Genomic DNA, 14,301 nt, shown 5'->3' with positions numbered 1-14,301 from the left:
TATAATTCAGGATTTATTTGCCCAATTCATTATTTCCTGTAGTAGGTAACCCAGCAGGGGGGAAGGGCAAAGGGGAGAACAAAAACAAAACAAAAATCAAACCAAAATATGTTGCCCTAGGCAGAAACAAGTAACAAACACTCTCAGGTTTCCTTCTGTTTGTTTTTCTAACTGTTCACCCCTTCTTTTTGCAAGTTCTTTTAAATGAATCATTTTATTATCTTTAACCCAAGAGTTCAAACAGGCGCTCAATGACAGTAGGTGCCACTTCCCCCTTTTCCCTCCTCTTTCGCCCTTATCAATTTATCACAAACAATTATCCTATTACCATGCACACATGTACAAATGAGGGCTGGCAAGTCAAGATTGCTGGGTTTATTTCATGACTGCATTTCTAGCAGGTCATGAATTTCTCTGTGAGCTGGAAGCTCCTCTATACAGCCGGGAGAGGTGGGTTGTGAAGCTTTATCCAGTGTTTATAAAACAAATACTTTCTGAATCAAGGCACCCTGTGCTGATCTGAAACATCCAAGCATTTTGTTGTTATTATACATAAATAAATACAAATATAGCATTTACCATTTTCATCTCTACTTATTTCAAAACTTCTAATGTTGTTAGAAATGCCAAAAGGAGACAACTTTATGTTCCCATGCCTATTCCACCAGGAAACGGTAGGCCTGAATGTAATCTTTTCCTTCCGCTGAAACCCAGTGTATTTCTAACTGTATTTCCTCAGTCAAACCTTCATAAGAAAGCAATTTTAAAGGTTTTGTTTTCAGCTGCAGTAACATAAACACTTAAACATTCAGTACTACCCATGCTGAGTGATGTATTTCATCTTCACATCCCTCAACTCTAAGCACCATTGATGATTATCCTGCAAAACTTAACTTCGGATAGCACTTTATTTTACTAAATATACGTTTGGATTTGGTCTCAGTTCCACAAAATATTTAAGCACGTGCCTAGGCATTAAGCGTGCAAGTACTCCACTGCGTTCTGATTTTAGGCTATCTGGTAATACATACAACAAACTCCAGAAAATACAACGCTCACTCTTTATCTGAAGAGCTCCACTCCACAGATCAGCCTTTCAGAGATGTGCCAGCTTCGGCTCTAACAAGCTCTTCACACTTTTTTAAGACTAATGGGCTCCACATATTCATCTCCGAAGAGTATAAATTCCCTTCTTCCCTTTTGCTTTTAAATATGTCAGGCAACATTACAAAAAATAACATCTGTGCCACAGTTACGCAATAAGCAGCATGATAACCATTAAACTGCACTTCATAAAGAGAGGGCTGAATTTAAAAAAAAAAAAAAAAAAAAGGGCAGGGAAAAAAAGTTCACCTTTAAACCTTGAGATCAGGGAGGTTTTCAGTACTACCTCTCTTCCTTGCTTATTTCTAAACTCCCTGTTCTGCTGCCCCTCTTCATTGATGTTTCATGACGACTAATGGGAAGCCTGAATACACACGCTATGAACAGCACAAGCAGATTGAATCTGGCTGGAAAGGGCTTAACCATTCAGTAAGAAGATGAAGAATCCCAAAAGTGTTTTTAGTACCTGTATACATTTCATCAGAGTATAGAAAGAGCACCATATATTTTCTTGCAACAGTTAGCAAGCCTTCTCTTTTCATAAATATAGGTCAACAGAGCTAAACTCTGCTTTTGCCTCAACTCCCACTTTAAATGCATAAAGAATTAGATTTTTAGGGAGCAGAATGAAAGAAATGGTGTATTTCATGCTATTATATACCCAGCCAAGGATCCCAAAGGGTTTGTTTGGGCTTTAAAAACAAAAACAAAAACCGTTGGCATTTGTCAGACTAAAACCATTTTTCTTTGGTCTTTGCACAGCCATCCCTTCCAGATTTGAATAAATAACATCAAACAAATTGTTTTGACTTCCATTACCATGCAATGCGCAGAAGTTGTTCAAGGAGAGACAGAGCAGTGTGTGGAGAAAGCATTCGATAGCAAAGGACTATGAGGAGCACCCTCACTCTAGTGCTCATTCCAACCCCTCCACTACCCTCGTGTTATTTAAGCAGCCTGTATTGCCCCAGAAAAAAAACAATTCAAACAGCCACAGAGATCACATTTAGGAGGTACCACCACAGGGTATTGCTTTACCCACGAACACATGGTGGGAGGTTCTGAAGGTATTAACAAAAACCCGAAAATACTAACTAAACACATCAAGTTTTGACCTTGACTCTTCATTTACTGACACTTGCAAATTGAGGTGTGATTTAAAATGTCCCCTTCATCAAATGGCCAGGCCGAACTGAATAGCAGAATATAATACTCTATACCCTTACACCCCCTTTTGTTTCAACATCAGCCCACAGAATGCAGGGTGAGAACTCATAGATTACATTGTCAGCTGCAGATTTTATGTATTTTATGTTTATTACAGGCTGTAACGGGGAAAATAACCCCTATGCTTTCAGATTTCATCATTAAGCATTTCTGATACGACGTCTGGACTCCACTGGGCACAAATGTATTGATCACAATGCAGATGAAGACTTTTCCGTAGCACGCTGGGCAAGCAACTTCAAAGCACAATTTAAGCAGCATTTTCTTCTTCTCCCCACCACTGACACTGAAACATCACACTTACTATGTCGCTCCAGCATCACCTAGGTGGTCAACCAACCCTAACCCCTCCTAGGGGCCATCCTCCTCCATTCCTACTCTTGGCTTTTCCATTGGCATTGAGAGGGTTGGGGTTGAACGTCCCAAGATAGAGCCTGCACTTGGGGTTTTTGCTCACAGCCTGAAGCCGCTCGTGTTGCAGACCTTCCCCTCCAGACCACCTCCAGTAGTTGAAAAGTTAATCCAGGATGCTTCAGAATTCATCCTGAACTAACCTTTAGGAAGTCTTAACCTCATCCTAGTATTAGCAATGAGGGAATCCAGCACACGTGCAGGCAGATTGTGCATATAGAGGTAAACGTCATAAACAAGGGAGGAAAAGAGGAAAAAACAACTGAGAGGGGAACCGGGATAGGAGGGTTTGCTTAACATGTGAATCAGAATCAGTAATTCCATATACCGGTAACCGCATAACAGCCAACACATCAGTCACAAACTAACCCTACATTCAGCTCTGCATCATGACCAGTACCCGCATCTTTCCTCTAAACCCAGAAATGCTTCAGAGGGGTAAAATCAGCACTATACCCTGTTGATCATTAAGCACCAGGTCTCAAACAACCCTCTACAGAAGAAGGAGGAACCGTAAGTAGCACATGGCTCTTAGCTCAACATTGTATACAGACATAAACTATAACCTGAGGGTAAATCCCGAAACACAACTTTGCGTTGCCTAATACAGCAATAAATTCTGAGATGGAGTGATCAAGCCAATCAAAAAATTCACCCTTTCAAACCTGAGTCTTCTTAGAAATACAGTGGATTGCCTAGACTCCCGTTCACGTGCACAAAGGCTGGCACTTGTAACAGCTGAGACGAGACAGGCCCGGTTCAAACCCAGAAAGAAACAGGCAAGGAATTAGCACAAATTAAAGAAAGAAACAGCCACAATAAACAAAACTGTTTTTACCGCAGTACAAACTCTCCATCAAATGAAAAGCTAACCAGACAAATAAGACAATTAAGTAAGTGAAGGTTACTGGGTTAGGACAAATTATTTTTTCTGTGGAAGGTTTCAGCTGACGGGTTTCTCCGCATTTGCCATGCCTGGCTGGGTTAACACCACGTGGCTCCTCTGCTTCAGATAAACTCGTAGGCACCGTGGGCTAGTAATGGTCCTAAATTCCAGTATTATACATTAGCCATGCTGCTTGTATCATCATCTGCTGTATTTCTGCACAAGTTGGCAATGTATGCTCAATGTACTTCAAAATTAATATATCACACACACAAAGAACCTAAGACAAGCCACTACATGGACAGGTGATTTCGGTATAGTGGATTTCCTTAGATACAGACATAAACAAACCATGGGAAATTATTGCGTGTTGCTCCCTACAGAGCCAGCGGTGTCAAGAAGATAGGGGTTTGCTTGTTTGCTTTAATATGAGCTGAAAAATTGTGGTCAGCAGCAGACTTTCCTTTCTGAGCTTCCCGAAAATTCTACCCGTCCTTCCACGTTAAAGGCACAGCTATTGATGAAGTCAACCTGTTCATGTACTGTAAGTAGAACATTTAAAAAAAAAAAAAAAGACAACAACAAACCACATCACAACTTTTTGTAGCTAAAACAATCCCACTCCCCAACATTTTTTCTTCACATAAATGAGAACGGCGACCACCCTGAAAAAAAGCAATTTTCATTTTTACCCTCAAGGTTCAGAGAGGGCCAAGAGTACTAATTGCTCTAATTGAAGCAATATGAAATAAGACCAAGCATCCATCTGTATTGCCATCGGAATACCGGCATGAACCTTAAATGAATATTCAGAGTATTAAAACATGACCTTACAGGGAACGAGTGCTGCTAGCTGGCCAAACAGACATCATATTCACTTTGTACTTTTTAAACTCCCACCCACAACCCATGTTTCCGTGAAGCAGTTAAGTATTTCTCTGAAGTTATTCAACAACTGTGAAGGTCAAGTATTGTCCTAACTGGCCGGTTGCAAACAAACGCACCTTTCATGTCGGCATGTGCTTCAGCCTGCTACCAGCCACAGAGTAAAATCCTAATCAGAGGAGAAAAATGACAGTAAATTGGTAGCAAAGGGTACACACACCTGGTCTATAGAGTACAGTCGATGCTTGCAGAGGATCTAGCTGACCCAGCGAGAGACCTGAAAACTGGGGCCAATGCAATGGATGTGAAAGAACCATTTTTTTTTGATGTATAAAACTTATAGTTTCAGCTAAAATACTAAAAATTAAAAAAAGAGCTTCAGTGGCACTTCTGAAGAATAAAAAAAAGGCTTTGGAAGCTTTAGATTTGAAGCTTCACAAGCTTCTTATGAAAAATGCAAGCTTTGAAAAACTTCTGAAGATTTAATATTCTTACTTTGGGCTCTTCTACTGCCAACGGACTACGGATGCTGTAACTAATAAAAAATAATTAATGCCAATAAACAGGCCCTTCATAAGGCTTCAGCGTCTCTTCTCCATCAAAGACTCAAGTCATTCACTGGGACACTGTACAGGAAACAAAATCTATGCACAGAGCTTGTCTTTTCTACATTCGGTTCTTCTGCCTTGTAACTCTCAATCTAAAACCTTCCAAGAGCAAGGAAAGGAATTTGATTTTTTTATTTCTAAGTATGCAACTCCAAAGGCAACTCCCAAGCATGGCAGACACCTGACTAAGAAAGGGCTGGAAGTTTACGTGCTGGCCTCCAAAGAGCCTAGGTGTCACATAGGCAATGAAACAATTTCTCACCGAATGCTCCACACCGAGTGGTACCCTACAGTCCACCAAGCCACCTCCTGGCACTCCTGAAAGTCTAGCCATGTCCTGCAAGTTTCACAAGAGCTGATTTTTCTGATAACCTCCATCTGAGAGTCTGAATGCCTTCAAAAACGCAACAGTCTCATAGCATCAGACACCTTCTCACCCATTTCGGCACACCAGGAAAACTACAGTGACAATGCTTGGGTTTTAGTACATGAGAATCTTCTTACCCCAAGGGAGAGGGCAGGTAGAAATTGCCTCAACTATTTTGTTTTATTTTAGAAATCCTGACACTCCCCTCTCAAACTGTCTCAGTGGAGAAGCGTGTAATAGCTTCAGACAACAGCAGTGAACACCACAAAGCAGTAAGGATGACCTTCACGACATGAATCGGCAACCCACACATGAGGAGCCATTCTGCATACAGAGGCTCTACATAAACAAGGTGAGAAAACTGATAAATTGGCAAAAAAAAACCCCAACCAGTGTCCAGGCCAAGCATACAACCTCTGCTGTTCCTGACTGTTTCAATGACACGCTGAAGACTGGCATCGCAGCGCCTTGCAAGGTGACATCCAGCAGTCCGACCTCAAGCTCTCTCAGACTCTTAAGACAGAGATGCTCTTGGTCTCATGCCTAGGGAGAACAACAGCTATTTGCAGAGAACATGGTCACAGTAATGATAATGACAACTCAGAAAGGTGTTAAAACTGATTTGGTAAATGAATCAACTGGGGTCCAAGCAGAAGCAATGCCAATCCCCTGTGGTCTAGCATAGCATGGTCCTACCCTCCCATGGTCCTACCCTCCCAAGGGGTAACAGCAGTAAATCCACACAAGAAGATCGATCAGAAACTTATAGTGACACATTCACCAATATTCTGAAGATAAAGCACAAACAAAACAAAATACACCAAAAAAAAAGAAACACAGGATCAGTGAAAGGAAACAATTAGCCAGCAGAATTCTCTATCATGGGAGACCATCGAGACAAGAGCTTGGATAAATTAAGCAAATAGGGCATCTTATAGTAAAAAGCATTTCCAGACCTTTGTCAAAACCAAACAAGACTGCAACTACTAGCTCACATCGCTGGGCATAAATCATCTCCTGAATACTTAAGGGTCAGAAGAAAACTTTGCCTGGGAAAAACACCCCCCATGGCTGCCCGCTCCCAGGCGTCCCCGCAGCGTCCCCGACACAGCCAGCAGGGACCATTCCTGCGACTGGAGGGCACTGGGTTACATCCCTCTATTATTCGCAGGGCTGACGGTGCAATGCAGACACAGATCCAGCTCATACGTATCACTGTTTGGAGACTGCATAATCATCCGGCTCAGCCCATGCGAAAGCAATATGAGAACACCTTCTGTACACAACAAATTCTCGAGATTTAAAGTTTTAACACAAGCTAACAAACGCCAGGGATGAAAGAAATCCTGGGATGAAAGATCTCCATGACACCTGCTTTGAATAAAAAGACATTGCTACAAAAATATCAGAGACCTGCTGGTCTAGAGCCTTTGCTACATGTCATTCCCCAGACATCAATTTGCAATAGAGGCACACAAAAGCAGTATTACACAGATTACATGCTACTCCCCTGAACTGCAAACAAAATCTACCCAGCACTACCACCTCGCCCTCCAAAGCGCTACCGAACTAAAGCCACCTTCTCTTGCTGTTCATAAGACGACTTTGCGGAGGATAAGGCACACAGACGGGTTCAACACTGATTTGCGGGAACTGACAGCTCCTCCCGCAAACTTCACCCTGGCTCAGCTTTACCACATACTCCCAATTTTTCATCATGTCCACAGGCAGGGAACCGATGGTACCAACACTTTGGCACTGACAGCGGGATGGCTTATGCTTAATTCCTGCATCCTTCAGGAAAAACCCACGCCCAACGCCTGGATGCTTAAACCAGTTTATCATCTTTAGCACCTGTAACTTCATCGCTTTCTACATAACACATGGTAATTATTTAACGTTTTCTTGTAATGGCACCCAGGAGCCCTAAAATCAAAGGGCTGAGATCCCACCACACCTCTTGCACCACGTTAAAGGTAATGGATCAGCCAGGTCCCTGCACTAGGACATCCCAAACCCCGGCACAGGTGACACCACGGGTGCCTACGACTAACTCAGAGGAAGGAGGGGAGAGCAAGGCACCAACAAAACATGGTTCGCTCAGTTTTATGCCACATGGCTCATTTACTCACTGCTGGCAGCTTCCACAAAATCAGGCTCGTCAAGCACCTGACTGTATACATAGGTAATGATTATAAAGCCAACTCAAGCGGGGCTAAAAGTACACAAAGATCTAGCATAAAAATAAAAAAGTGCGATCCTCTCCCAGGTGAAAATACAGGACTTTGAACGTAACAGGTGGATTATATAAAAATTATTTCACTCCCAATTCTCAAAATATTTTTTTTAAATTCCCTCACAGACCGAAAATCATCATTACTGAGAAGCAGTAGCAATTTTGCTGTGTTTAACAGTCAAACTACCCGCCTCTCCCAGGGCCAAACACAAACCCAACTACAGCAGCCTCCACACAGCCCCCGTGCGAGGACTAGGGCAAGGTCTGCGGTACCCATGGCTCTCCTCCCTGGATCCTGCCCAAGGAAAAGATCATTTCCTATCATTGCTTTTTGTTTGCGACAGGGCATAAACTTTAAGGGGATGGTTCGCTGTTGTGCTTGGGGAAATTGGCACGGTTGGTTTGTTATTTCTCTGTCTACAATGGAAAAGCCTTATTTTCTGGGAAGTGCTGCTGCACCTTGTACCGATGGTTGCGTCCTGCACCCAAGATGCCAACCTGAGTCGGACCCCTTTGTTTGGGAATGCTTTCTCCTCAAGCCTCACCTGTGTCCTTCCTGGGCCTGCAAACAAATTTAAGTCTTTTCATACGTTTCTTTCCAAAGACACGAAAGATACGCATGTGACCGATCACCAAAACATCCACAAGGCATCACCACCTCAAAAGAGGAGGACACCATCAAAGCACTGCCCCACACAAATGTAGTCCCTGTCCCTGTACCAGCCATGGAAGCTAAAATCCACCTACCATAATCTTTTATTTATTTTTTTTTTAATCTGAAAGAGTCTCCTCACCATTCAAAACTCAACGTTTCCGTGGGCTGCCGGAGCCTCGCCTCCACAAGGCAACCGCAAAAAAAAGGGAAAAACAAAACCACAAAAATCCCCCCTCTGCACCCCCCAAAGCAAAGCACCGGGTGAGGTGCGGAGAAGGAAAGGGGGACAAGGCACACGGACAGGGAACCCGGCCGGTTGCTCCCCGTTTCTGCATCCCTTTTATTTCTGCTGAGTGTAGTAACACTTGAACTGGCTCTCTTTATTTGCAGCCGGATACGCGCTTTCAAAGATACTGTACTACTGTGTAGGCCAAGCAGGGACTCTCTTTCTTCCCTTAGTTAGGGCTTTTGGGAAAATAATTATTCACCAGAACTGCCATCGTGAACAGAGAAAGCTAAATCAATGTAGCTTTGTATGGGCCATTGCCACTGCAAAGCAAATACTCCATCAAGACATGGATCAGTGAGAATTTTATCGCTAGGAATCCTTATGCACATCTTTGTATATTTTTAATACCCATCTTATTACTTAGCGTGCCCCCTCCCTCCCCACGCTCCTGCACCTCACCCTCCCCCCGGATTTGTCTTGTGTCACTGGCAGCTACAGGGCTTGGCCGTAAGATTCACATGCTCAGTAGAAACATCTTAAATACACAGGCAGGTTTATTCCCTTAAAAAAAAATAAATAAAGCATTGGTGCATAGCAGATTTATTCACTGAACAGGTTGATTTATTTAACAGACTTGACATACATCAAAACCTACTATGGGCTTACATAATTGTTATCCATTTTGCAAGTCTGGTTCTTTTGTCAAGTATTTGTTTTTAAAAAAGTGATTCACTAAAGACTGCTGCCTTATGCACAGTTCACATACCTTAACAAACGTAGTCTTGCATGGGGTATTAGCTGAAGTGACTTTAAATTGCATCCTACCTGCCTGAGCGCTGCCGTTATTTTTTATTTTTTTTTAAGTTTCTGTATTCTTCCCTCACCCAAACCAAAATAAAACCCACCAAGCAGGAGCATGTGTACAGGCAGAGAGAGGATTCACTTTCCGGCAGACTCTTTGCTGTGGGCACCGCGGTTACCGCATTACCACGCCGCTCCGGCGATAACAGCAGGTACCTCCAGCGCCGAGAAGGCACGGCTGAGTACCAGGATGTTGATGGTTGCACAGAGGTTTCGGGGGGAAAACCTCGGGGAAGATTTCCGAACCGCACAGCCGTTTTGTTTTCCTGCAAGAGGCTCACCCAGGCCTTGGCTGGCCCCACTCCCACCGACGACACCCATCCACCCATTCCCCACATACGCACCCATCCGAGCGGGAAGCACCGCCGAGAGAAATGGCCCAACCTTTGCTTTCATCGCCGGTCCCGTTTACGCCTTGTTTGGGTTCATCTATCAGAAACCCTACGGCTCGCCCCCAGCGCGGTCCATTCCGGAGAGGAGGACTTCGTGGTGTGTCCCCCCCTCTCTCCCCGGTTCAGCATCACCCACGCAGGGCACATCTTACACTTAGTAAGCAAAACACATTGCCACCATCGCCGCCGCCGTGGCACGGGCGCTCGGCGGTGCGGGAATGGGGAGAGACCGGAATAAAAAACCGCACGAACCCAATTCGCCGCCGCTCGCTAGACAGATGGTTAATTATATTCACAGCCGCATTTTTCGCTGGGATAGAGTTTCAGACAATGAGCCAGTTTTATTTGATTAGCCAGTTTGCCAGTTTAATACGCGGAATGACAGTTACTTCCAGGGCTGGGGCTTTTTTAAAAAAAAAAAAAAAAAAAAAATCCTATTCCCCCCCCCTCCTCCTTTATTATTATTTTTTTTGTTCTGGCCGAGGCTGAAGTAAGTGCACACACACACACACACACCCCGCAGTAAATAAACCCCGCCGGGGCCTGAGGGGAGGCGGAGGCGGCACCGGGGGGTGGGGGGATGGATGGGGGACGCGCTCCCCCCGGGGCCCGGTGGGGCGGCGGCACCTGCCCGGAGGGGGGACACACACACCGGGGAGGCGCCAATTTACCGCCCCCCCCACCTCACCCCCTACACACACACACACACACCGCCCGCCTCGCTCCTTCCGCCGCCGCGCAACTTCCCCGCAGGCCTCCGCACCGCCATCAGCATCCCCTCCCCCCCCCCACCTCCCCTCACCCCGGCCTCCTCCCCGCGGCGTGAGGAGGGAGGGAATGGGGGGGGGGGGGGGGGGGGAGGATGAAGCGGCGGCGCCGCCGGCGCGGCGGGACTCACCTCAGCGCCGGGAGGGCGGCGGTGGCGGTGGCGCGGGGCCGGCGGGTCCCCCCCCCCGCCCGCCTCAGCGGTGGCGGCGGCTGCGGCGCTCAGCGCTGCTCCATGCGCCCGGGGCCCCGGCGCGCGCAGGTGGACGCGCCCGCCCCGCGCGCGCCGGCCCCCGCCCCCCGCGCGCCGGCCCCCGCGCCCCTCCTCCCCGCCCCCCCCCTCAGCCGCCGCCGCCGCCACAGGGCCCGCGGCGGAGCCAGCGCTCCCGGCCCCTCCGCCTTCACGGCCGGGCGCCCCCCCGCCCCCGCACCTCACAGCCCGCCCGCCCCGGCCCCGCGCTCCCCGCTGAGGGGGCGGCGGCGGCTCCCGCCTCGCCCCTCCGCCGCCGCCTCCTCCTCCTCCGCCGCCGCTCCCTCGCCGCCGGCTCCCCCACCCCGGCCGCCCGTGCCCATTCAGGAGGTGCCGGGCAGCGCCGCTGCTATTGTTCCCTCAGCCGCGGGACCGGCGCCCGTTACACCCCACCCCCCCCTGCCGCCCTTCTCCTCGGCTCGGCGGGAGCGCGCGCCGCGCCGCCACCGGGCATAAAGGGCGCGTGGCCGCGGGCCCGGGCCCCGGCGGGGCGGAGCGGGGCGGGGCGGCCTCGCCTCACCTCGCCTCAGCGGCCGGCAGAGCCCCGGGCAGGTACCGCCGCCTCCGGGAGGGGCAGGACGGGGCAGCGGGCCCCCGCTTGGCCTGCCCGCCCCGGCCAGAGGGACAGCGGCCCCCGGGGCAATGACGGGGGAGGGGACGGGGACAGCGCACCGGCGGTGCCGGTTATCAGGGTACGTGAGGGGAGGGAAGATGGTGGGCGCTTCACCCGCAGCTCGTTCGGTGCCGGGAAGGGGAGGGAAGGCCCGTAGCGGCAGGTAGTTTACAATGGAGGCGGCTGCAGGGGCCCGGGCCCCGGCGGCACCGTGGGGATGGCAACGCCGGGCCCCCGTACCGCTCCCTCAGAGCACGGCCCGGAACCCCGCCGGGCCCGTTTAAATCCCTAAAGGGAGAAATTCTCTAAAATGAGAAATTCTCTAAAGTGAGAAATTCTCCAATAGATGCCAGAAGTGAACAGGGGAGAGGGGTGGCAAATCAGGGGCAAAGCTCTTCTGATTTATTTTCATTACCACGTTATTAATAAAGCTTCTACAACTATGCTTTACATTCAGGTAGGTGTTCACTGAAAGGAAGCAGCAGCCTCAGGACTCGCTGAGGTGCCAGGCACCCGAAGGGGATGGCAGGGACTCGCCCGACACTGGCTTCTGCGGAACAGGAGGGTGAGAGAAACGAGCCTGCGAGCTTATAACGTACATCCATTCTCACAGGACCCCCACAACCGCCTTTGGTATTGCGGCCCTATTTCTCCATGACATCTGCAGCACTGCCGGCCTCGCACGTGCACCATGTCCAGAGTTATTGCACCGGGGACCAGAGGAAAGTTTTGTTATTATATCTTCTGAATCAACAGAATTGTGTAGCAAATAGAAAGCAAACCAGACACAAGTATTTTAACTGCAATTGAAAAGCAAGATGAGTATTAGCCTTTTGGTTTAATTAAATTCACTGTGATATTTAACAGAGGCTCCTATTCTTCAGTTACCACTTGAGCTCACACAAAATTCTGCTGCCTTTTCATCCTAGACAACCCAACGCATACAGTCGAAAAAGTCAATTAGGTAATACTGTGACTAAAATTTTCAAATATCCATCACTTTGGTCTCGGTTCTCACGGCACAGGAGAGCCCCATGTGTATATGCAGCAATAAAACAGGAACAGCCTATCGCGACATATGTAATGCACTCTGAATTCAGAGCACTTTACGCATTAACTTCCAGTACTGCAAAATAAGCAAATAATTTAATTTGTCCTTCATTAACAGTGGTACACAGGGTTTGCTATACATCACGTGCAAGTAAACGATTCATTCCCACTGCAGCAGGGCACATCCTTGGAAGTATTACCCCCCATGTAGAAACCGAGGCGAGCAGTAAGCGATTTGACTAAGGCCACAGGGCAAGTCATTGGCATGGCAGTAGCACCTCCCAGTCCTGTCCTCAGTTACAGTTTTCCTCTGCAGCATCACCAGGTTGTTGTGGAAATCACACAGTTCCTATAGCTTTGCACGTTTGTAATCTCTACCATAATACTGCATTTAATTTTGTAAACACACACACATACACACTTGACAGAAAGATTAATGTAGTACAGTAATTAATCAGGGTCAGGTGAGACAGTGACAGCGCACCTGGCAGTGCTCAGTAAAATAAACATACATTTGGGTGGTGTTCATTAACCACTTTCAAAATTTCGTGAGGTTTTTCCCTCAGTCACTCTGCCACCAGCACACTTGCATACAGGCTACCACCTTCAGACATGCCACCGAAGGCACACAAGAGACGCTGGCGGCTCCTCTGCTGTGCCACCTCATGGGAAATGTGTGACTGGAAGCACCGGGGCACTGTCACCCAAGTCTTTCATACCCACCCAATTCCTCCTGAGGTCTTTGGAGAGGAGACAGTGGCGGTGCTGCGTGCAGGGAGGGTGGCGACTGCAGCAATCAGCAGAATATAATCACATGGATAAGATTAGACGTAAGCGTGGGGAGAGCCGTCGCAGAGATGAAAAGATACATTCAATTAGATAAGCATTGCACCTGGATCCGGTTTGGAAGATGACAACCCAGGTATTTATTTAAATACCGTCTTTTAGAGAGAACACAAACATAAGGCTCAAAGATTATCCTTGTGGCTGTGATACAATATAATGCCTTTCACTTATCCACACGCTATTCATTTAAGGTATTTCAATTACAGAACTACCACAATACTAATCAATCAGCAGCATAACATTCTGCACAGCGTCTTGGGCAATCTTAAAAATTAACAGTCTGTGCACTGTGATCTTTTTATGTACGGCCACAAACAGATGTAAGGAACGCACTGACGTGATGGAAGTGCACTACCCACCTTGGCTGGGTATTAATTTTCCAGACTGTCAAATAAAGAGACTTAACAGGTGCGAGAACAAGGTGCTAAGAAAACTCCTTTTGGCAGGAAGAGATCAACAAAAACCCTGAGCAAGGAGCGATTGCAATGCCAGCCAGCGCCTCGCTCTGCCCTGCCGCATGCCCTCGCTGCTCTCCTGACCTCCCCAATACAGTGCAGCTGCAACGCGCATCGTAATCATTCACTACAACCTGTAAGACGGAGCAGATCAGACATTTACATCTGTCCCATCCTCCCAGCTGTCTTCACACAAAATCCGTGTGCCCAGACACATAGAAATGCCGCGAGCCTGCGCTTGCTTGTCTGTCTAGGAAGCAGGAGTCAGAGGCTAAAATAGCAGAACCCCGATTATGGCAAGAGGGCAATGCCACGGTGGTTCCAGTTCTCCAGGCCCCTGTTTCAAGATCATTTCTCCTTTTCCTGACGCCTGGGAGCCTCATACCCAATAAGGGTTAAATCCGTCCTTTGGCATGGCCTGATTCATTTCTGCCACACACAGCTCCTCTGCTAAACAGTGC

The 14,301-nt window shown here is 47.6% G+C and overlaps 1 protein-coding gene across 1 annotated transcript in view; it reads right to left on the bottom strand.

Annotated features, from left to right (window-relative positions):
- The window catches only part of NEXMIF (neurite extension and migration factor), a 169,832-nt gene extending 158,954 nt beyond the window's left edge, over positions 1-10,878 (bottom strand). Inside the window, exon 1 of the mRNA XM_074601876.1 lies at positions 10,760-10,878. The gene's annotated coding sequence lies outside the window, so the exon portion shown is untranslated. The remainder of the gene's footprint in view (positions 1-10,759) is intronic.
- Between the last annotated feature and the right edge of the window lie 3,423 nt (positions 10,879-14,301).

This window comes from Larus michahellis, chromosome 9 (assembly GCF_964199755.1).
Source record: "Larus michahellis chromosome 9, bLarMic1.1, whole genome shotgun sequence".
In the NCBI taxonomy this organism is placed as follows: domain Eukaryota; kingdom Metazoa; phylum Chordata; class Aves; order Charadriiformes; family Laridae; genus Larus; species Larus michahellis.
This window is presented reverse-complemented; position numbering and strand designations above follow the sequence as displayed.